This window comes from Salmo salar, chromosome 23, assembly GCF_965601325.2.
Source record: "Salmo salar chromosome 23, fSalSal1, whole genome shotgun sequence".
Classification (NCBI taxonomy): Eukaryota; Metazoa; Chordata; class Actinopteri; order Salmoniformes; family Salmonidae; genus Salmo; species Salmo salar.
In genome coordinates, this window is record NC_138313.1 from 20,512,096 (window position 1) to 20,537,649 (window position 25,554).

General features: G+C 43.1%; 1 protein-coding gene and 1 long non-coding RNA gene across 3 annotated transcripts in view; one reads left to right on the forward strand and one right to left on the reverse strand.

Annotated features, from left to right (window-relative positions):
- Positions 1-25,554, forward strand: part of LOC106584141 (carboxyl-terminal PDZ ligand of neuronal nitric oxide synthase protein) — a 242,746-nt gene that overhangs the window by 46,878 nt on the left and 170,314 nt on the right. The gene's annotated exons all lie outside the window — the stretch shown is intronic.
- LOC106584142 (uncharacterized) lies at positions 624-5,120 on the reverse strand. Of its 2 annotated transcripts, none has more exons than XR_014382290.1 (3): positions 4,909-5,120; positions 1,759-1,864; positions 624-1,628 (listed from the first exon to the last, which is right to left on the reverse strand). It is a non-coding gene; the product is annotated as an uncharacterized LOC106584142 (long non-coding RNA). The 2 variants fall into 2 exon arrangements; XR_001323697.3 differs by lacking the exon at positions 4,909-5,120 and adding an exon at positions 3,162-3,568.

Consider the following 25,554-nt stretch of genomic DNA (forward strand, 5'->3'; position numbering starts at 1 on the left):
TTTTTGGAAATCCATAACCACATCTAACCAGTTATCAAAGAATGTTATATGCAATTAACGTTATCTTAGCCAGCCAGTTAACGTTAGATATTTTAGCCAGCTAGCTAGCCTAGCCAGCTAACGTTACAACAACGAAGATCAGCAAGCACAGGCAGTAACCCACAAAACATAACTAAAACAAAACCCTCCGGCAGATAAAAAAAAAGCTAAGAGAGAGCAGAGACTTACATATTGACATCTGGGGCCCATCATGGTAAGGACTGTAGGCCGAGTTAACTACCAAACAAAGCGAGAGCGGCACTTCCGATGTAAGAATCCTAGCTAGCTATTTTAGCCAGCTAACTAGACTTGCAAGCTAGCATTTGACTGCAGAGGAAACTTCCGCCAGATACGAATTGTCAAAATGTCTGACAAAAGCAGCGACTCCGAGCATAGCAGGAACTCTGTTTTCCCTGGGCCTGACCTTTTTGGAGAATCTGATAAAGACGAGGTGTTGGCAGAGCAGGCAGCTGAGGCAGGGATCACTTTCCCGTTTCTGAGAGTGCACTGGTGCTTAACTTGTAGTGTAGGATGCGGCTCCACATGTTGGGAATGTTGATTGGTAATATTGCCAGCTACTTTGCTTCTGAGAATACACCCTATAATGTCACTTCCTTCCTAACTACGGCTGAACCGCGTAAAAATAACGTGTTGTAGGTGCTCGTGCAGCAGGGATATTCCCATGCCGATACACATGGGGTCTGCGCTGTCAGGAAAACTGTCAGACAACGTCCACGATGACAGAGGAAGGAGTGGGCTGTATGACACAACATTCTGGCCTCTCCACGTTCTGCATGGATGTCAATATAGTTAATCTAGAAATAGAATCCCCACTAATCTAATGCAATAATGAACTCAAATAATGTTACTCCACTCCCCCTAGTAGTACACTTTTTAGGAAGTTCAGAACCGTTGCCTACGGGTAGTTTATCACCTGGAATTGGGGCTATCTGGGGCAGCACAACTGTGTGCCAATTCCAGTGTGTGCAGTCAATGGGACAAGAAATAGGTTTCCAAATGAGAAGAACATGCCCTACACCGGCTTCAAGTTACCATAAGAAGAATTCAAACATGTTTTTACCTTTTTATTAATATATGTTATACCAATACAACACTTTCATCATGGGTCTTTTTTTATTTTTTTTTTATCTGTCAACATTCCACTTTGTGGACACAGTCCCTATAATAATGATAGTTAATATACAATAACAATACAATTTAGAAATTCAATAAATAATTGTGTACATTTCTTTATGGTTAGTTGAGTTCCACTCTGAAAGCTTGGCGGCAGCAGCAAAGATGTAGAGCGCTTGTTGTGAGGAGTGTCAAGGAGCACAACATCCGATGAACATAGACCGAGCGCGGGTGTGGAGTTAGGCTTGTTACAGGTGCTGCTTACTCTAATCCCATTATCTCATCTCAGTAATGGGAAGTAAACAAGGGCAGAGGATAAAAGGGAACAACTCGGTGTAATAAAACCCTAATGACAGTTACAGCAGGCAAACAGGAGTCAGTTTAGGGCTGGATGCAGGTGTGTTGATGGCAGCGTGACAGAAGGCTGATGTTGGACTGAGGTGGTATTCAGGTTCCTAGAGGAAGAGAGAGGGAGAAAGACAGAAAAATAAATTAGGAAGTTACTCGTTCTCACATATTGTTAAACATTTAGACTTTGAATCATATTATGACACAGTATATTACCAATGAGATAACAATACTTACTGCGTGAGTACTCAAGCTGTTTCAGAGCAGGCCAGAGAAGCGGAGGGATGAGGAGAGCCACGCAGTACAAGGGACATGGACAGGATGCTACGGCTAGTATGGTTCACTGTCAATAACAAACACCAACACAGAACAGTCAACATTGTGAGCAAGGTCTGCAGAGTCAAGTGCCAAAGCATCTCATCACTCCACAAATCCAGAACCATCCACAAAGCCAGACGAATCAATAAAAGACGTCACACACCCGTACGACTAGTATCAACTGCCACACTATACAAAAGTATGTGGACACCCCTTCAAATTAGTGGATTCGGCTATTTCAACCACACCCGTTGCTGATGTGTATAGAATTCAGCACACAACCATGCAATCTCCATAGATAAAACATTGGCAGGAGAATGGCCTTACTGAAGAGCTGCAATGCAATGACATTGACCAACAGGACCGTAACTTTAGCTGACGTTAGCTAGCTAGGCAAGTTCGAGATGTGGCTGGCTGGCTCCCATGTCTCAATCCCAGCAATGTGTCGACATGTTTTTGAAACACAGTCCCAAATTGACAAACTGGATAAGATTACTAGCTAGCAGAGAGAGAGGCTATGACATGGTAGTGTTGGGTTGCGTCAATCGAATCTGGTATTAGGATATAAACAAACCATGCAACTTAGTTTTGCAATGATTTTTTTATTAATCTTTAAGTAAATAGAATGATAGTACAAATGGTAAATATGATGTTCGTATATACGGGCTCACTGCACCATCTCGCAGGGTATACAGAGAACTCTCTGTTTAAGCACAAAGTTCTTCTTTAATACCCTGACAGAGATAGGCCCGCTCTGAGCGGGAACTATCAGAGTAGAGGCTGAGCGTGGTTTAGACTTACTCAGCCTATAGCAGACGCACAGGCTGGTCCAAGCCTCCTGGTGCATCACATGTTGCCAGGCGTTGGATCTTATCTTCATAGTGTATACTCAAGAGTCAGCAACCACTCAATTTCCAGTGATTTACTTATACAGTTGTTTCTCCACTCTATCTGTTCCTCACATGCTCCCCTTGTGATGGGTTTCACAACCTCCTATCACTAAGTCAGCTGCCTACACCTTGTTACACAATGTTCTCTTTGTCTACCCATTATGCTGTCCTGTTTAAGTTCCGATATATTATAAACCATAATTATAGTTGCACATTCAATATCTGCAGAAGCATAAAACCGAAAAAAAAAACACATTAGCTAATTAGCTGGTTAAAAACATTGCAGGCAGTGTAGCCTTACTTGTGACGTTACTAGTAAACAGGTAGCAACCTTATAATAAACCTTAGCTAGCTAGATATAACAATCTAGAAATGTTAGTTAGATGATGGATAGATATAATTAATACAAAATACATAACTAGTTCAATTTACCCGGTTTATCTCCATCACTGCTGACACTCGTGATGTAAAGTTACCGGTAGCTCGGCAAAGCACCTGGTTTCAGTCGCATTCCGAATCATGCCTTCCGCTGGTTATAGCCATCGAAATCCTCTGGGGTTAAATGAGCACCTCATACAGTAGACGTGCCTGCGGTTCCCTTACTCCAATCCGCTCGCTTCAACCTGACAAACCGGTTCCACTTCAAAGCTAGCTTCTCGTTTTTGGGCCACAAATGAGTCATAATGAATGTTGGGTCTGAAATGAAAACTAACACTGGCTGCTTGCTACAACTAAATTACTAAGTCTTTGATCACACTGTGTTGATGCTTTGGTGAGTAAAAACGAATGCTTCCTACCTATTAAATAAGCCTAGGCCCATCACAATACTTCAAAAAAGCAAATAGCTATTGCTAAGAATATAATCTAATCTGTCTCTAGTTATCAAAATTCTCAACTCCCAATTGAGTGAACAGTAAACTATTGTAATGAGACAACAGGGAGCAGGTCTCGAACCCTCGACCTTCTAGCCCGAAGTCCAGCGCGCTATCGACTGTGCGGCAGAGTCGATTTCCGCGCTTATAAACCCAGGGTCGTTACCAGTGTTGCCAACTAATTTTCAGGGTAAGTTGCTAGAGGCAGGTTGATTTGTTGCTAAAAGTTGCTAAGTGACGTTTTGATGTTATTGCATGATAACGTAAAACTGCGTCATTACGTAGAATACACAATAACGTTACTCAAATTGACTGGTCATCTCGGCAAAATATATAATTTGACATTTGTTCAGGTACAGACTCCCACTCTTTTCTGTACTTCTGGCTGTACAATTTCGATTGAGACATGATGATTGATGTTGTAAGTTCTGTTCAAGATCAAACATTCGTGACCAACTATATTCATTGGGTTTGGCTCTTCGAACCCGTACTACTGCTGCTGCAGTCAGCCAACAATGATTTGCAATGTACTGAAATTGCTGCTGGCCTTCTGCTGACGTCACTCAATGCACTTTTGCAGCCAGGCACGTGTGTTGTGACTGAGTGTGTGACAGAGAAAATCGTTTTTGTGTCATTTAGAGGGAAAATACGTGCATTTTAGCGTTTGAGTCACTTTTCAAAAGTTGCTAAAAGTTCCAAATACATTTTTTAAAGTAGCTACATTTGTTGCTAGGTGCTGTTTGAAAAAAAAGTTGCCAGGGTAGTCTGAACAGTTGCTAAATCTAGCAACAAAATTGCTAAGTTGGCATCACTGGTCGTTACACTATTTTATTGGCACCTGCAGAGAGCATCATCCATATACCATGTGAGTGTGCGCATATTCACTGTCTTTATCATTGGATCAGATGATAGCGCCGACAGAGATCGCATCTCGCTTTAGGTCCCACAAGCATTTCGTTACACTCGCATTAACATCTGCTAACCATGTGTATGTGACCAATAACATTTGATTTGAATATCACTGTAAAGTTCTTTTGGGGGGGGGGGGACAATAATTCCCTCCTCCAGACTAGATGGACGTCATATTGTACAATTTGTGTCTCCCATTTTCGTAGGCCTAGATTAGATGGTTGCATTCAAGAGAAGAGTGTTTTTACTGATCTGTTTGTCAGTGTCAGCAGAGTAGGCTACTAATTTGCCGTATTAAAAACTATGTTGCTTATGTCTTCAGTCATATAAGTAGAATTGAATGACGTGTTTTTAAGGGCCTCCCTAGTGGCGCAGCAGTCTAAGGCGTTATTACAGACCTGGGTTCGACCTGTATCCCAAACGGCTGTGATCGGGATTCCCATAGGGTGGCGCACAATTGGCCCAGCGTCATCCGGGTTAGGAGAGGGTTTAGCCGGGTGGGTTTTACTTGGCTCATCGTGCTGTAGCGACTCCTTGTGGTGGGCGGGCGCCCCCTGCATCACAATGAGATTCTATAAACTATTAGAGTCCGTTGCTATATCAACGGTGTGATGACCTAATGATTAGAATTTGAGATCATTACACCCTAAATTATGTTCTTAATTGCTATGCAAACAAGGCTGATTTCCGCAACAATTTCACTGTTTGAATAAGTTTTGTTTAGCTAATAAAATGAAAACATTACTTCAAACTACTTTTGGGTACCTTGCTAACATTACAACATGAAATCCATGTCTTAAACGTTGCTACGTTTCGGAAATAGCAAAGAAAACTTGTCATCTGCTTGAGACATTAAAGTTACTCACTTTACAGATCACAAAGTCAGCTAATTTCCACTCAATTCATATACAAATCCATTTGATTCATACACAGGCTTGTCTGGCTGTCATGTTTTTATCTTCACCTGCCTTTCCCTTATCTACACTGAAATAATATGTCAGTAGTCCTCCATTATGATTAAAAAAAAAGTATATCTCGCATAGCTCATTAGTACACCCTTGTGGTTGAATATATACTGTACCAGTCAAAAGTTTGGGCACACCTACTCATTCAAGGGTTTTTCTTTATTTGTACTATTTTCTACATTGTAGAATAATAGTGAAGACATCAAAACTATTAAATAACACATATGGAATCATGTGTAACCAAAATAGTGTTCAACAAATCAAAATATATTTTATATTTGAGATTCTTCAAAGTAGGCACCCTTTGCCTTGATGACAGCTTTTCACCCTCTTGGCATGTTCTCCCACCATTCCTGTAGCTGGCTAGCTGACTAGGCAGGCTGAGGTACAGTGGCTAGCGAAAGTATTCATCCCCCTTGGCATTTTTCCTATTTTGTTGCCTTACATCCTGGAATTAAAATATATTTTGGGGGGGTTTGTATCACTTGATTTACACAACATGCCTACCACTTTGAAGATGCAAAATATTTTTTATTGTGAAACAAACAAGAAATAAGACAAAAAAAAACAGAAAACGTGAGCGTGCATAACAATTCAATTTATTTTTTAATAATGGATTTAATGGTGCTCCGCGGGATGTTCAAAATTTCAGATATTTTTTTATAACCCAACCCTGATCTGTACTTCTCCACAATTTTGTCCCTGACCTGTTTGGAGAGCTCCTTGGTCTTCATGGTGCAGCTTGCTTGGTGGTGCCCCTTGCTTAGTGGTGTTGAAGACTCTGGGGCCTTTCAGAACAGGTGTATATATACACTGAGATCATGTGACACTTATATTGCACACAGGTGGACTTTATTTAACTAATTATGTGACTTCTGAAGGCAATTGGTTGCACCAGATCTTATTTAGGGGCTTCATCGCAAAGGGGGTGAATACATATGCACGCACCACTTTTCCGTTTTTAATATTTTTTTATTTTTTGAAATAAGTAATTTTTAAAATTTCACTTCAACAATTTGGACTATTTTTTGTATATCCATTACATGAAATCCAATTAAAAATCGATTTAAATTACAGGTTGTAATGCAACAAAATAGGAAAAACACAAAGGGGGATTAATACTTTTGCAAGGCACTGTAAATAAGTACAGCAGCAAGCAAAGTCAATCTTAAAACAGCTTAAATAATTTCTTCCTATTTTACAATATGTTCTATATAAAGACACATATGTTGTAAAGAAAGAGTTCTCTTTCCAGTCTTTTCGGTCCTCTGAAACAGTAGGTAGTCAGCAGGTAGTCACCGTCAAAAACACCATCCTTGGGGAGCAATTCTGAGGTAATAATTTTGCGCGGACTGTGCGAGTGCTTATGAGGTGAAATAGAACTACATCTTCCCGCGTTCTCCGTCCTTCGCGACCTCTACCAGGTAAAATAGAGCCAAGCAACCAGCATAGCAACAGACGCTTTGGTTCCTTACGTAACCTGTCAGAATTTTGCAAGTTCTATGAACAGCCCTAGCAACGGAAGCTAGAACTTTTCGAATCCCATTGTGACGTGGAGGGGGACACACACTTTTAGGTATGACACCCCCAATGAAATGAACACCCCCACCTTTCTGTCACGGTTTAAACAATTTATTTTTATGTGGTGGCACTGTCCATCCAGTAGTGCGCAATTTCAGCCTCAGCTGAGCTCCTTTACACATCGATTTTCCTTTGTACTTCCTAATTTTTGCTGTAATTTTGTTTACCCTCCACCATATGCCTTGGCTGAGAGGGTAGGCTTCTGGCATGTGGTGTAGACCTAGTGGAGGGTCAACTAAATTAAATGCCTTTTACCCAACTTTTCATTTGAAAAAATGCATTGAAAGTGTAGGGCGTATTACTTTTTTCACAGCGACCGGCAATCAGAGTTTACTCACCTATTTCTTTTTTAACACAACATCACTGGCTACCGGTAGGCCGATTTGAAGTTCATGATAATACACATGAATATCATACAGTGGACACATAAGCCTATAGGCCCATGCATGCAATGCCCTGATACATTTAGTGCTCAAATCTCTGACAGCAGAACCATGAGATGGACAATTATTGTTTTGGAAAAGTATCCTAAAAAACAATAAAAAAAAAAATAGGCTATACATTTTTGCGTATGCTCCATATTGAAACACAAATTTGTTATAGCTGTTTTTAAGGACACGTAAATGTGACTCATTTGGCCAACGTCCCTAATTTTTTGATGCCGCTGGCTGCGCCAAGATCTGAATTCATATGGATGTCCATTACATTTCTCAAATGACCGGTAAATTCAAATCTTCCCTTTCATGTTGTCCAGCTCCAAATTTTGCTAATGGAGACTGAAATTGCATATAGTTTTTATGAAGGTTTTAGAATATTTGCATGTAAATCTGTCACCAATTGGATGGAAACCTAGCTATAGACACCCTAAAGACTCTGGCAAGTGCACTAGTCCAGTGTCACTTTGATTATGCCTGCACATCATGGTTCACCAGCAGCCCCAAACATCTAAACAATAAGCTACCAGCCAAACAAGCTTGTAAGAATAGTACTTAAACTCCCCCCTGATACTCATCTGGAGGTTGAGCATTTTTTCATCTCTATATATATTGTGCAACACCAAAACGTTTAATGACATTCGGAGATTCTCAAGCCAAACCTTCGATACTTGGTAGGCCGACAAGGTAGGGAGGGATGTATTTTCTGTTTGTCGAGATTGACATAGTCTATTTATTGTGGCGTTGAAAACGCAAACCATGATATTGAAGTGCCCGAAGTCGGTAGGCTTTGTTTATTGGTTGTGTAGTGCATTGGCACAGAAACCTATTGGTGGATTTTTTTTAAAATATAATTATAAATATGGCATCAAAATTTTGAAAATCAGATTTCCCCCCTAGCTGATCATTGACTGCAGCCGGCTCTGATCGTGTAATGAAACAGGCAGGGAGAGTGAGTATGTCTGTTGTGGTTGGCAAACCCTCAACCTTCTGGCCTGTAGCCCTGAGTGGCATTGACTGTGCCACAAAAGCATGCTGAAATGGCAAAGTCGCTATCCACGTTTATAAACACAGGGTCGCTACAGTTATTGTTATTTTTGGTCATAAACATTATTTTCAGTTAATTCTATGAGGGGGGATGGTGTTCAGTTCATTTTACAGTACAAGGGGAGGGTCATGTGAAAATATGTTTAGTGTTGGGGAGGGGGGCGCATTTTTTTTATGACACCTTAAGTTGGACCAGCCCCTGCCGCCCAGTACATTTCGATCTGTCCCTTACCACTTTTAAATTTCATACTTGATTTTCCCTTAGGAAAAATGTATCAGCCCCGATAGAAATGCCCACTAATATGTTAAGGATATGTTTTACTGCTTGTTGGCAGAGCTCTCAGGGGAATTACTCATTCAGGAGGCATGGTCTTAGCTTAGTGCACTGTACATTAATAAAGATATCAGCAGAGATTCCCCTGTTGCCTCTTTAGACGATGACAAACTCATCTAGCAGCCTTAGTGTTGTCAGCAGACTGAGGTGTGTTTCCTTCCCTCCCACACACACACAGCCTTCGGAGCCCAACGCCACTCTTCATCTTGTCACAGGGTAATGTAGCCCAGATACTGCAGCTTCTGCTGCTACTTCATTTAGACATGCAGTTCCCTGGTATTAGAGGCCAGGTACAAAAGGTGGCTTCTGTGTTGGAGAGGTAATGGCTTTTCCTTAGCAAAATGTCAAATGAGAAATCCCCCTGGCTCTACCGTTCAGCCTGGTTGCTAGTGCTAGGCTCTGAGAATTAATGTAGGCATATTAAACTGGCTACCACACACACACACACACACACACACACACACACACACACACACACACACACACACACACGAGGGTGTTCTAATCTGGAGAGCTGTGATCCACTATGGAAATTGTTTGCTGGTGAATCACTGTCATGTTCATAAACCAAAGGCCTCCTCCACAGAGAGATAGAGATAGACAGCTGTGATCTATGCATTTCAATGTAACTGATGCAAGTCTGCTGATAGTGTTACTTTTCAACTGATAGTGTACTCTTATAATCTCCACATGGCACAGCCAGAAGAGGACTGGCCCCCCCTCAGAGCCTGGTTGCTCTCTAGGTCTCTTCCTAGTTTCCAGCCTTCCTAGGGAGTTTTTCCTAGCCACCATGCTTCTACATCTGCATTGCTTGCTCTCTGGGGTTTTAGGCTCGGTTTCTGTATAAGCACTTTGTGACTACTGCTGATTAAAAAGGGCTTTATAGATACATATGATTGAAATTTGATTACTGCTACCTTGAGAATATAATGGATTCTGCTTGAGCGCTTCAAAGTCAAAGTGCGATTCCACGCCAGAGGGAGATATTTTTGATATCTCAGATTATGGTAATCGCAAAATTGAACTTAATTAGGAGGAAGGATGTTTATCATGCTTTTTACCTTTATATCACAAACCATTTTTGAGAAAATCATGATGAATTTTAGGCCCACATTTTAGAGCACACTATAAAGCAGTATTTTTTATTTTACCTTTATTTAACTAGGCAAGTCAGTTAAGAACAAATTATCCAACACTCTAACCACCAGTCTACCTGCCGCCCCAAAAGTATAATGACACAAAGATGTTGTCTGTATCATTTACAGTTCACAGATCATAGGGTCTTACAGGAGGCATATATAGGTCTAAAAAGGGCCTAGAATGGCCACTTTCATCATGATTTAAAAAATATATAGTTTGTGATACAAATTGCCAGAACAATCTGAAATGTTTTCCACACCCGCTGGCGTGGAATCAACCCATACTTTTTTTCTGTCTTTCTTCAAATGCTCAACCTTTCTTCAGGTAAAGAGTATTTTAAGAGAAACCTCTGCCTCCAGCAATGTCATGACAGTATTACAACCACAGACCAGACCACACACTATCACCCACTCCATGCCAAACCAGCACAACGGGAAACACCTCAAGACACATCTTTAAGACACGTGTCAGCATTTTCTTTGAGCTGTCAATGGAGGTGTCAATTTTTTTTTATTGAATAGTTTGTAGTCTATTTACCACTATGGGGAAGTTATTGCAGAGAGTCACAGAGATATGAGGCTAACCAATGTCCTGCCCCCCCTGAGGCCTACTATCAACTGAAGGATCATCAAAAGAGATTGGCTGGCTCATTGGACCGTGTCCTGCATAGTTAGCATACCTCTACAATCAGTAAATGTTAATAGTCCACAGAGAGGCTGTTTGTTTACAGTGTGTCAACATTAACATTAGCAGGAAGTTCCTCTAAGCTCCTGGGTACTTAGTGTCACATTACCTCATCCTCTATGTTTGGTCAGTGTTTACCCCAGAATGGATGGCTTACATCAGTGGTCACCAATCTCCAAGGCATTCCTAGTCAATCACCAAACATTTCTGTAAAAAAAACAATGATAAAGCCTTGTGTTCCTATTTGTTTCATTCATTTTGAGCTGTTGGCAGTAGGTGCACATGATTCAGCAGCCCTAGTGCCGGGAAGGCAAAGTATTCTTATTTTGAGCCATTCATGTGTCTGAAGCACAGGAGGTTGGTGGCACCTTAATTAGGGAGGACGGGCTCATGGTAATGGCTGGAGAGGAATTAGTGGAATGGTATCAAATACATCAAATACATGGTATTCATGTGTTTGATGCCATTCCACTCGCTCCATTTCAGCCATTAGTATGAGCTGTTGTCCCCTCAGCACCCTCCACTGGTCTGAAGGTAGAACTCCGCCTTCCCGGCAGGCCCAGAGAGCAAATCAAGTGTAACTATAGGCCTACCGCTGGCCAATCAGATAGCTCAGATCAACGTGTCTGCACAGTTTCCTCATGCCATAGACTGTAAAAACAAGCCTCTGGAACGCACAGCAAAGTTGATAATGTGAGATTTTTTAACTTTTAAAACCTTGACTAGAGAGAAACTCAACGAATACAGCTAAGAATTGCTGTTTATATGAGTAAATTCATATTTAAGTTGTTATTCTGTCATGCCCTGATCTGTTTCACCTGTCCTTGTGCTTGTCTCCACCCCCTCCAGGTGTCGCCCATCTTCCCCATTATCCCCTGTGTATTTATACCGGTGTTCTCTGTTTGTCTGTTGCCAGTTCGTCTTGTTTGTCAAGTCAACCAGTGTTTTGTTTCTCAGCTCCTTCTTTTCCCCAGTCTCTTTTTTTCTTGCCCTCCTGGTTTTTATCATTGCCTGTCCTGACTCTGAGCCCACCTGCCTGACCACTCTGCCTGCCCCTGAACCTGCCTGCCATCCGGTGCAGTTGCCCCTACTCTGGATTACCGACCCCTGCCTGCCTTGACCTGTCGTTTGCCTGCCCCTGTTGTTGTAATAAACATTGTTACTTCAATACAGTCTGCACTTGGGTCTTACCTGAAACGTGATATATTCAGCATTGTCAACATTTTGTTCTACAGTTTTATAAGCCATAAAATGTGCATTCTCCCTACTTCCACTCACGCTACAACCAGCACTGCAGCTGCAATGAATGAGTATAGCAAAGTGTTTCACTTTCTCTGGTCATAGGAGGAGAGGCAGCCTCACCCCTGCTCCCTCCCTCCCCTCAGACTGACCATCAGATACAGGCCATCATTCCAGTAAAAAAAAGCAAATTATTATGCTCACTCAGGTGTGCTTCACAAGTAATACAACAAATGATCTATTACCAATGTGATCATATACCTACATTTTTAAATATATTTCAAAATGGTCTGTTTTGTTTTTCCAGGTTTCTGTTTTTCCCATTTTTTTCAAGTTTCGTTCTTAAAATCCCCAAAATGTTAAATAAATCAGGAGACCACTTTTGAGGTCTGGGAAAAATCTAAGAAATGTATATTTTTGGGTGTAGTTACCCTTTAATTCCAGTGCACACCAGCAAAATCCCATTGTTTGGTTAGAATGTTTTTCTAGCGCTCATGTGATTGCAGAGTTTGCAAAACAAATGGCAACTGGATTGATGCAAATAATCATGAAATCATTCTGCCTGTAGGCATAGGCTACTTTGTAGTTTTTGGGAAAGCCTTTCCATCTCTACCAGAAGAAGGTTTATCATTAGCATCATCGCTAACGGCTACACAAAGTATAGTAGACATACACGTGCACCGCGCGCACACACAGACTGCGGCATTCCTATGCCATTTCAGAAAGTTGCAGGATGCATTTTGTTCATGTCTTATGATTTAACTTGGGCAAATTATTGAACTTTCTAATAAGTTCAACACATTTAGTTGATTTCCTACTAATTTCAGTACATGTTTGAATATTGTTGAATTCCGTTTTAATGTCTGGATTCCGTGATTCCATCCGCGTTCTCAGCAAAGCAAATTTTATCTGATTCTAATAGAGCCAATCAAACATCTGGGGTAATACCTCACTTCTCTCACTCGCTCGCTTGCTCACACACACAGCTCTCTCACCTCAACACCTCCTCTTTCTCTCACACACACACACACACACACACACACACACACACACACACACACACACACACACACACACACACACACACACCTCCCCTCTTTCTACCCTCTCTCTCAACCCTCTCTCTCCTCTCACTCCTCACCTCTCCCCCATCTGCAGGTTTTTTTACATGGTTGATGTTCAGACTGGAGTCAGGCTGGCCTGTCAGCTTAATGATTTACTGCCAGTTCTGCATTATAAAAACATTGAGACCTCTTAGAGCGTATGTCCACTTCCAGCTGATTTATAGACTGGCCTTTTCAAGTCCTCATCCTCTATGTTGTCAACATAGCTGTGTGGAGCCGACACTGCAGCTGGGATGACGAAAGTGCATTTTCATCCATAACTATCCATACCCACCACACTCTTTGGGTTTTGCTTATATGCAAATATCCTGAAGAGGAGCCAGTGGAGCAGTGGAATTATGGGAGAAGTAAAACAGATCTGAGCAGCCAGCCATACAGGCCAGTCCAGACACACAGACTGCACAGCATTTGAATTCCAGGAAATAATGTATTTTTCATTAGCATGCCTCTTATTGGACACACAAAATGCAAGAGGCAACTACACTGAGTTTACAAAACATTAGGAACACCGGCTCTTTCCATGACATAGACTGACCAGGTGAAAGCTATTATTCCTTATTGATGTCACTTGTTAAATCCGTGTAGATGACGGGGAGGAGACAGGTTAAAGAAGCATTTTTAAGCCTTGAGACAATTGAGATATGGATTGTGTGTATGTGCCATTCAGAGTGTGAATGGGCAAGACAAAAGATTGTGCCTTTGAACTGGGTATGGTAGTAGGTGCCATGCGCACCGGTTTGAGTGCGTCAAAAACTGCAACGCTACTGGGTTTTTCACGGTCAACAGTTTCCCTTGTGTGTCAAGATTGGTCCATCACCCAAAGCACATCCAGCCAACTTGACACAACTGTGGGAAGCATTGGAGTTAACATGGGCCAGCATCCCTGTGGAACACTTGTAGAGTCCATCCCTCGACGAATTAAGGCTGTTCTGAAAGCAAAACGGGGTGCAAATCAATGTTAGGAAGGTGTTCCTAATGTTTTGTATACTCAGTGTATGTCCCCCTGTGGAAATGTTCTTCCAAATAGGGTTCATTTTGACAGAGTTATTGGGATCAATAACATGTGTTTCTTCACCAGGTGCTGTCTCTCTACTTTCACAAACAGGTTTAGAATGTAGTGGGCATGTATGAACCTTGCGAGGCCATACTACGAACATTAGAAAAAGTACAAATTTAACCTGGACCTCTGTCTCAAAATGCACAATTAAAATTGTTCATTTACTTGCACGTGGTAGAACGTTACATTGTTGCTGGTCCCATAAGATAACCTGGCACATGCTAGCCATTTGCTAGCCTCACCAGGTGGCAGTGATTATTTTCTGTAACAAATTTGGTGTCAACCTATCTGCACAAACCAATAGCATTTCTTAAATGGAGTGTCTGCGGTTTTGGATTTTCATATATAGCATAGCACATGTAAGTGTAGGCCCACACGTCTGTGTAATACCCTATATTAGCGACAATTATTTATGTAGCATTGCGAGTAGCATATGTGTCGGTCTGTAAAAGGGATTCCAATAAGAAGCTCAGCATTAAATGAATTCGTAATCTTAAATTGACAAGGTTTTGGCTGCACTTCTCTTGACAACATGTTAACACAATAAATGGAATCATACATTTAAAAGGAAAAAACAACATCTCAACTGTGATTCGAATTTTCCGCAAATGACGAAAATCATCAGGAGCCAGGCTCGCAAAACACTGTGAGCTAATCGTCCAGTTAAAAAATGGTGCGTGGTTTCGGAACTTTGATTAGCAGATGGTGCTGTTGGGAACAGCTAGCATGTAGGCTTTGATCATGTGCAACTATATCAACAATTTTAATTGGCTGATGCTTAAACTTGAACTAAAATGTAAACAACTTTTTCTAATGTTTGCAGTTACAGCCCCAGCACGTTTGCAAGCTGTCCGACTTGGCTCACAGAAAGAGTCATTCATTCGTAACTTAACATTTTAAGGCAATGGCAACTTTTCTTTTTAATTTGATACAACTAAAATAACTAAAAGTTGAAACAACTAAAACATTTGACAGTGTGCAGGTTGGCATGTGATTGTGTGGGACTGCCTGCTAGCTAGCAGCATCAAACAACAGGCCTAACATTATAACTATAGACTAACACATGATCAATCACTTAGGGCTGTGTAACTGTGTGTGTGTGTGTGTGTGTGTGTGTGTGTGTGTGTGTGTGTGTGTGTGTGTGTGTGTGTGTGTGTGTGTGTGTGTGTGTGTGTACACGTCTTCCTCTGATCTGCTGTGGCTTTGTTTAGGCTAGTTTTTGATTGGCTAGTTGTTTGAGGGAGAGAAAGAGGATGAAACCTCAGAAACACAAACAACAAAATAACACCACTGTGTTTTAGACTCGGTTCCTTAAGCCTAACAAGGACGTTGTGTGGCAGGAGAGGAGATGTCTGTGGTTGTCTGGGCTCAGGGTAGAAAAGTCTCAAAGCACAGCTAGAATCAGCTTATTATTGTGTAATGACCATTTTACCAAATCATTTCTTTGCAAAGACCTGGCCATAAATAATTCTATCCACAACTCAACTGGGAATATGTAAACACTACCATACACTGAGAGTACTCAATGTATGCTCTTTCTTTATATAATGCAGTCCGTTTATATGTACATATAAACGTACATAAAACACAAACTCAACTGGGAATATGATTAAATAAGGCATAAACACGGACAGCTCAATGTATGCCCACATTGTCCGGCTGTCTTTGAGAATATACCTTGGTAGACGATGAGAAAACACAACTCTGCACTGGTCTGAGAATATGTGAGTGTAAATACCAGCATGCACAGATAGAGATCAGTGTGTGCCCTGGCCTTTAGTATAGCCACTGTGTTGATATGTTCATAACAAGTTCCCTAAGGGAGAGCCTCACACACACACCACGGGCTGAGAATGGTGTGTGTGGGATGGGGTAGACCTTGGAGGCTGGGGATGTGAAATGTCAACAGGCCCTCTCCACTATCACCCCCTTCTGCCGTTCCATGTCTGCGGCATTCTGGAGGCTGTGTGTGTGTGTGTGTGTGTGTGTGTGTGTGTGTGTGTGTGTGTGTGTGTGTGTGTGTGTGTGTGTGTGTGTGTGTGTGTGTGTGTGTGTGTGTGTGTGTGTGAGAGCCAAGCTCAGGAAGGTGTTTAATGTATGGGGAAATAGGAGAACATTGCCTGTATCCAGTTTTACAGAGGTAATGGGCATTTCTGCTTTATCACAACTCAGTTAATGAGCCAGTCATTCACACACACTCAAAGACACACACTCAGGGAAAGAAGGAAAGTAACACATTTAATGAATCATACAGACCAGGAAGGGCCGAAGGAAGGTGAGGGATGAAGGACTGTATGACCTTGTCCTCCAAAGAGAGCCCTACAAGATTGCTTGTCATGCGAACGTATAACTTTACTGTTGCATGCATTGAATTGAAACATTTTCTGGAAAAATGTTCGGTGTGTTCCGGAACTTTCCCCTTAGAGCTCCCTCATGCTACAGTTTGTCCCTCCCTGTCCATTGAAGTCTGCTTAATCTGCCATCTTAGTAGTAATTAGTCCCAATGAGGATCACCTTCCAGCCACTAGACATTAATGTCATCCAGACAAGCTGCTAGGCTATGACAAGGCTCTGGGAAGTAAATATCTCTCTCTGTCTCTCTCTCTGTTTTCCTCTCTGTCTCTCTGAGTCTTTCATCTCTCTCTCCCCTCCCTCCCTCGAAAAGTTAAGTTATTGTAACTTGCCGATGAACCAACACATTACGGCTGAACCAGTCAGGGTACAGAACATTAGAAAGAAATACCCTCAGAAATACCCTCAAATTAAAGCGGAAGGTCTGCTGACAGTCTGCAACTTAAACTAATGGTCTGCACTTCAGTTTTCAAATCCAAAGTGTTGGAGTACAGAGCCAAAACAACAAAAATTGTGCCACTGTCCCAGTACTTTTGGTGCTCACTGTATATCAATAGTGTGTGGTGTGGGCAGCACTTTCTCATCAAGTTAAGTTTGAGAGCACATCCAGATTTTGACAATTAGCTACTAAGGGCCATCAAAGCTTACATGTTGCTATGCCTCATCTCTCACTGTTTGTCCACTTAATATCCCTCCCCCCACCAAACGTCTTCCACTTTTCCACTGCTTTTGTATGAGAGACCAGGATCAGTAAGCCCTGAACCTACCACATATTGTTTTGTTTTACTGTTTTCCTCTCTTATTGTAGCTGAAGGGCAGTACTCTTTTCGGACTCTTTCCTACTCTTGCAATACCCTACTCAAAGGGAACCTTGTCAAACATTTTACCTCCAAGTCTCCATACCCTACTACACCTCAACCAGTACCTCATAACAATATCCGGCTCCGACAGAGATGGCCGCCTCGCTTCGCGTTCTCAGGAAACTATGCAGTATTTCGTTTTTTTTATGTATTATTTCTTACATTGTTACCCCTGGAAGTTTTATCACATACAGCCGGGAGGAACTATTGGATATAAGAGCAACGTCAACTTACCAACATTACGACCAGGAATACGACTTTCCCGAAGCGGATCCTCTATTTCGACCACCACCCAGGACAATGGATCGGATCCCAGCCGGCGACCCAAAACAACGGCGCCGCAGGAGGGGCAGAAGAAGCAGTCTTCTGGTCAGGCTCTGTAGACGGGCACATCGCGCACCTCTCCTGAGTTTACTACTCGCCAATGTCCAGTCTCTTGACAACAAGGTAGACGAAATCCAAGCAAGGGTTGCCTTCCAGAGAGACATCAGAGATTGTAACGTTCTTTGTTTTATGGAAACGTGGCTCACTCTAGATACACTATCGGAGTCGGTACAGCCACCTGGTTTCTTCACGCATCGCGCCAACAGAAACAAACATCTCTCTGGTAAGAAGAAGGGCGGGGGGGGTATGCCTTATGATTAACGAGACGTGGTGTGATCATAACAACATACAGGAACTCAAGTCCTTTTGCTCACCTGACCTAGAATTCCTTACAATCAAATGTTGACCGCATTATCTACCAAGAGAATTCTCTTCAATTATAATCACAGCCGTGTATATCCCCCCCCCCCCAAGCAGACACATCGATGGCCCTGAATTAACTTCTTTGGACTCTATGTAAACTGGAAACCACATATCCTGACGCTGCATTCATTGTAGCTGGGGATTTTAACAAGGCTAATCTCAAAACAAGACTCCCTAAATTTTATCAGCATATCGAATGTGCTACCCAGGCGGAAAGAATCCTGAACCATTGTTACTCTAACTTCCGCGACGCATACAAAGCCCTGCCCCGCCCACCTTTCGGAAAATCTGACCACGACTCCATTTTGTTGCTCCCAGCCTATAGACAGAAACTAAAACAGGAAACGCCCATTCTCAGGTCTGTTCAACGCTGGTCCGACCAATCTGATTCCACGCTTCAAGATTGCTTCGATCACGTGGACTGGGATATGTTCCACATAGCGTCAGACAACAACATTGATGAATACGCTGATTCGGTGAGCGAGTTTATTAGCAAGTGCATCAGTGATGTTGTACCCACAGCAACTATTAAAACCTTCCCCAAACAGAAAACGTGGATTGATGGCAGCATTCGTGCAAAACTGAAAGTGCGAACCACTGCTTTTAATCAGGGCAAGGCGACCGGTAACATGACTGAATACAAACAGTGTAGCTATTCCCTCCGCAAGGCAATCAAACAAGCTAAGCGTCAGTATAGAGACAAAGTAGAGTCGCACTTCAACGGCTCAGATACGAGAGGTATGTGGCAGGGTCTACAGTCAATCACGGACTACAAAAAGAAAACCATCCCTGTCGTGGACCATGATGTCCTGCTCCCAGACAAACTAAACAACTTCTTTGCTCGCTTTGAGGTCAATACAGTGCCAATGACACAGCCCGCTACCAAAACCTGCGGGCTCTCCTTCACTGCAGCCAACGTGAGTAAAGCATTTAAACGTGTTAACCCTCGCAAGGCTGCCGGCCCAGACGGCATCCCTAGCCGCATCCTCAGAGCGTGCGCAGACCAGCTGGCTGGTGTGTTTACGGACATATTCAATCAATCCTTATCCCAGTCTGCTGTTCCCACATGCTTCAAGAGGGCCACCATTGTTCCAGTTCCCAAGAAAGCTAAGGTAACTGAGCTAAATGACTATCGCCCCTTAGCACTCACCTCCGTCATCATGAAGTGCTTTGTGAGACTAGTCAAGGATCACATCACCTCCACCCTACCTGACACCCTAGACCAACTCCAATTTGCTTACCACCCCAATAGGTCCACAGACGACGCAATCGCAATCACACTGCACACTGCCCTAACCCACCTGGACAAGAGGAATACCTATGTAAGAATGCTGTTCATCGACTACAGCTCAGCATTTAACACCATAGTACCCTCCAAACTCATCATTAAGCTCAAGACTGGGTCTGGGTCTCGACCCCGCCCTGTGCAACTGGGTCCTGGACTTCCTGACGGGCCGCCCCCAGGTGGTGAGGGTAGGAAACAACATCTCCACCCAGCTGATCCTCAACACTGGGGCCCCACAAGTGTTCGTTCTCAGCCTGCTCCTGTACTCCCTGTTCACCCATGACTGCGTGGCCATGCACGCCTCCAGCTCAATCATCAAGTTTGCAGACGACACTACAGTGGTAGACTTGATTACCAACAATGATGAGACGGCCTACAGGGAGGAGGTGAGGGCCCTCGGAGTGTGGTGTCAGGAAAATAACCTCACACTCAACGTCAACAAAACAAAGGAGATGATCGTAGACTTCAGGAAACAGCAGAGGGTGCCCCCCCCCCCCCCCCTCTATTCACATCGACAGGACAGTAGTGGAGAAGATGGAAAGTTTTAGGTTCCTCGGCGTACACATCACGGACAAACTGAAATGGTCCACCCACACAGACAGCATGGTGAAGAAGGCGCAGCAGCACCTCTTCAACCTCAGGAGGCTGAAGAATTTCGGTGTGTCACCAAAAACACTCACAAACTTTTACAGATGCACAAACTTTGAGCATCCTTTCGGGCTGTATCACCGCCTGGTACGGCAACTGCTCCACCTACAGCCGTAAGGCTCTCCAGTGGGTAGTGAGGTCTGCACAACTCATCACCGGGGGCAAACTACCTGCTCTCCAGGACACCTACACCACCCGATGTCACAGGAAGGCCAAAAAGATCATCATGGACAACAACCACCCGAGCCATTGCCTGTTCACCCCGTTATCATCCAGAAGGCGAGGTCAGTACAGGTCGGACCGAGAGACTGAAAAACAGCTTTTATCTCAAGGCCATCAGACTGTTAAACAGCCATCACTAACATTGAGTGGCTGCTGCCAACATACTGACTCAATCTCTAGCCACTTTAATAATTTAAAATTGGATGTAATAAATGTATCACTAGTCACTTTAAACTATGCCACCTTATATAATGTTTACATACCCTACAGTACTCATCTGAAATGTATATACTGTACTCTATACCATCTTCTGCATGTTGCCAATGCTGTTCGGCCATCGCTCATCCATATATACTGCTCAAAAAAATAAAGGGAACACTTAAACAACACATCCTAGATCTGAATGAAAGAAATAATCTTATTAAATACTTTTTTCTTTACATAGTTGAATGTGCTGACAACAAAATCACACAAAAATAATCAATGCATATCCAATTTATCAACCCATGGAGGTCTGGATTTGGAGTCACACTCAAAATTTAAGTGGAAAACCACACTACAGGCTGATCCAACTTTGATGTAATGTCCTTAAAACAAGTCAAAATGAGGCTCAGTAGTGTGTGTGGCCTCCACGTGCCTGTATGACCTCCCTACAACGCCTGGGCATGCACCTGATGAGGTGGCGGATGGTCTCCTGAGGGATCTCCTCCCAGACCTGGACTAAAGCATCCGCCAACTCCTGGACAGTCTGTGGTGCAACGTGGCGTTGGTGGATGGAGCGAGACATGATGTCCCAGATGTGCTCAATTGGATTCAGGTCTGGGGAACGGGCGGGCCAGTCCATAGCATCAATGCCTTCCTCTTGCAGGAACTGCTGACACACTCCAGCCACATGAGGTCTAGCATTGTCTTGCATTAGGAGGAACCCAGGGCCAACCGCACCAGCATATGGTCTCACAAGGGGTCTGAGGATCTCATCTCGGTACCTAATGGCAGTCAGGCTACCTCTGGCGAGCACATGGAGGGCTGTGCGGCCCCCCAAAGAAATGCCACCCCACACCATGACTGACCCACCGCCAAACCGGTCATGCTGGAGGATGTTGCAGGCAGAAGAACGTTCTCCACGGTGTCTCCAGACTCTGTCACGTCTGTCACGTGCTCAGTGTGAACCTGCTTCCATCTGTGAAGAGCACAGGGTGCCAATGGCGAATTTGCCAATCTTGGTGTTCTCTGGCAAATGCCAAACGTCCTGCACGGTGTTGGGCTGTAAGTACAACCCCCACCTGTGGACCTCGGGCCCTCATACCACCCTCATGGAGTCTGTTTCTGACCGTTTGAGCAGACACATGCACATTTGTGGCCTGCTGGAGGTCATTTTGCAGGGCTGTGGCAGTGCTCCTCCTGCTCCTCCTTGCACAAAGGCAGAGGTAGCGGTCCTGCTGCTGGGTTGTTGCCCTCCTACGGCCTCCTCCACGTCTCCTGATGTACTGGCCTGTCTCCTGGTAGCGCCTCCATGCTCTGGACACTACGCTGACAGACACAGCAAACCTTCTTGCCACAGTTCTCATTGATGTGCCATCCTGGATGAGCTGCACTACCTGAGCCACTTGTGTGGGTTGTAGACTCCGTCTCATGCTACCACTAGAGTGAAAGCACCGCCAGCATTCAAAAGTGACCAAAACATCAGCCAGGAAGCATAGGAATTGAGAAGTGGTCTGTGGTCCCCACCTGCAGAACCACTCCTTTATTGAGCAGTGTATATTTTTATGTACATATTCTTACTCATTCCTTTACACTTGTGTGTATAAGGTAGTTGTTGAGAAATTGATTACTTGTTAGATTACTTGTTAGATATTACTGCATGGTCAGAACTAGAAGCACAAGCATTTCGCTACACTCGCATTAACATTTGCTAACCATGTGTATGTGACAAATAAAATTTGATTTGATTTGACTATGCCGTCCAGGACCATTAGTCCCTCTCATATAGGAAGGGTTTAACGAGGCAGCTCACACAATGGTGTGGAACTGGCACCGATACTGAAACACATGAACCATTTTAGTTCAGTGTCAAAGTCCACCAGCCCCTTATTCCTTCCAGAGTGGCTGCAGATCTGACTTTTCTGAACCTCTCTTCCTAATGGCTAAAGGTCCCAATGCTTCTGCGCATGTGCGGAATTCTCTACGCACTGTCTCTGCTCTACTCGTAGAGAACAGGCTACTCTGGCGAATGTTGCTTGTTTAATGAAGTTAGATCAAAGCTGAATCAATGTCTGCAAGATGACATGATGATAGTATTGTACATAACAGAAGCGAATATAATAGCATAGTATAACATTACTGTAAGACAAAAAACACTACCTAATTTGTGTGCAAATGGGCGCATTTTCCTCTCATGCAGCCACAACTCAACAGCGAGCCACTAGGCAAAACATGTGCTTTGATTTAAACAAAACACAGGTAGGCTACAGTTTTGTTCACACCATCTGCTCTAAATCAGCACACTGTAGCCAACATAATAAAAAAATAACACTGTACAGAAGATCTAAATGTATATTCCCATGAAACTGATTGTGATCAAGTGGTTGGCATGCTATCACGCCCTGACCTGAGAGAGCCGTTTTTCTCTGTTTAGTTAGGTCGGGGTGTGATATGGGGTGGGCATTCTATGTATTTATATTTCTATGTTTTGGCCAGGTATGGTTTCCAATCAGAGGCAGCTGTCTAACGTTGTCTCTGATTGGGAACCATACTTAGGCAGCCCTTTTTCCCTCGTTGAGTTGTGGGATCTTATTTTTGTACTCCTCTGTAAAGCCTGCAAGACGTGATGGTCGTTTACCATTGTTTATTATTTTGTTTTAGTGTTCTGAGATAAAATATATATCAAGATGAACACTTACCATGCTGCACCTTGGTCTACTCCTTTGGACAACCGTTACACATGCAGATGCTGCATGGACGTTTCCCTGGTAAAACTTAAAGAATTATCCACGATTGACAGTGAGCAATGTGAAGGGAGGATGACCACAAAAACATGTGCGTACTGCACAGTAGAGGTAGAAACACATGAGCAAAACATCATACAGATCTTTCCCAGGGGGGCGGGACGGGGGTGGAACGGGGTTGTAACCAACTGATCTGCAGCCTCTGCCTGTTCCTTTATTTACATTCCATTCTCCACTCCCAATCCCCATTGTTCATGCAATAATGGATCATGGATTGGCAGTAGCAGTAGAGTAGACAACAGTAGTCAAGCACAGCACTTGATTTCGCTGGTTTTGGAAAGAAGGAGGGAGTACGTGTGTATGTAGGTGTATTCGATCATTGTGGTGTTGGGTGGAGGGAAGCTAAGGCCTATCGTATTGCTCCACCAGTAACATGGCATTCCCATTGAACTGTGATTGTGATCTATGTCCCCATGTGCAGTTGCAAACCGTAGTCTGGCTTTTTTATGGCGGTTTTTGAGCAGTGGCTTCTTCCTTGCTGAGTGGCCTTTCAGGTTATGTCAATATAGGACTCGTTTTACTGTGGATATAGATACTTTTGTAGCTGTTTCCTCCAGCATCTTCACAAGGTCCTTTGCTGTTGTTCTGGGATTGAGTTGCACTTTTCACACCAAAGTACGTTCATCTCTAGGAGACAGAACGCGTCTCCTTACTGAGCGGTATGACAGCTGCATGGTCCCGTACTTGCGGCTGCGTGGTGTTTATACTTGCGTACTGTTGTTTGTACAGATGAACGTGGTACCTTCAGGCGTTTTCTTTTTCCGAGGTCTTGGCTGATTTCTTTTGATTTTCCCATGATGTCAAGGAAAGAGGCACTGAGTTTGAAGGTAGGCCTTGAAATACATCCACAGGTACACCTCCAATTGACTCATATGATGTCAATTAGCCTATCAGAAGCTTCTAAAGCCATGACATCATTTTCTGGAATTTTCCAAGCTGTTTAAAGTCACAGTCAACTTAGTGTATGTAAACTTCTGACCCACTGGAATTGTGATACAGTGGATTATAAGTGAAAAAATCTGTCTGTAAACGATTGTTGGAAAAATTACTTGTGTCATCCACAAAGTAGATGTCCTAACCGACTTGCCAAAACTATAGTTTGTTAAGAAATGTGTGGAGTGGTTGAAAAATGAGTGTTAATGACTTCAACATAAGTATATGTAAACTTTCCGACTTCAACTGTACAAAATTACACAAAGGCGGGAGCTATAGTAATGAACTGAAATTTGTGAGTCACACCAGAGAGGAAGAGGCAACGTGAGAGTTTGAATGTTTTTGCTCAGCCAGGGGTTTTTGTATGAGAGTATGGAATTTGGATAAAATAAATGTAAAGGCTTATTTGCTATGTGTGGCTTATTTGATTGAATATACATTTCCTAGTGCTTAGGTTGTTACGAGTGTACTGATAAGTGGGACACGTGACATCCCGGTAACTTGCCCTCTCATTGGCTAGAATGGTCCCACCTGATCTAAATCTTAGGTTTATTTGAACAGTGAGAGACAGAATAACAACAAAAGAATCCAGAAAAATGCATGCCAGAAATGTTATAAATTGATTTGCATTTTAATGAGGGAAATAAGTATTTGATCCCCTCTCAATCAGAAAGATTTCTGGCTCCCACGTGTCTTTTATACAGGTAACGAGCTGAGATTAGGAGCACACTCTTAAAGGGAGTGCTCCTAACCGCAGCTTGTTACCTGTAAAAAAGACACCTGTCCACAGAAGCAATCAATCAATCAGATTACAAACTCTCTACCATAGCCAAGACCAAAGAGCTCTCCAAGGATGTCAGGGACAAGATTGTAGACCTACACAAGGCTGGAATGGGCTACAAGACCATCGCCAAGCAGCTTGGTGAGAAGGTGACAACATTTGGTGCGATTATTCGCAAATGGAAGAAACACAAAAGAACTATCAATATCCATCGGCCTGGGGCTCCATGCAAGATCTCACCTCGTGGAGTTGCAATGATCATGAGAACGGTGAGGAATCAGCCCAGAACTACACGGGAGGATCTTGTCAATGATCTCAAGGCAGCTGGGACCATAGTCACCAAGAAAACAATTGGTAACACACTACGCCGTGAAGGACTGAAATCCTGCAGCTCCCGCAAGGTCCCCCTGCTCAAGAATACATATACATGCCCGTCTGAAGTTTTCCAATGAACATCTGAATGACTCAGAGGACAACTGGTGAAAATGTTGTGGTCAGATGAGACCAAAATGGAGCTCTTTGACATCAACTCAACTCACCGTGTTTGGAGGAGGAGGAATGCTGCCTATGACTCCAAGAACACCATCTCCACCGTCAAACATGGAG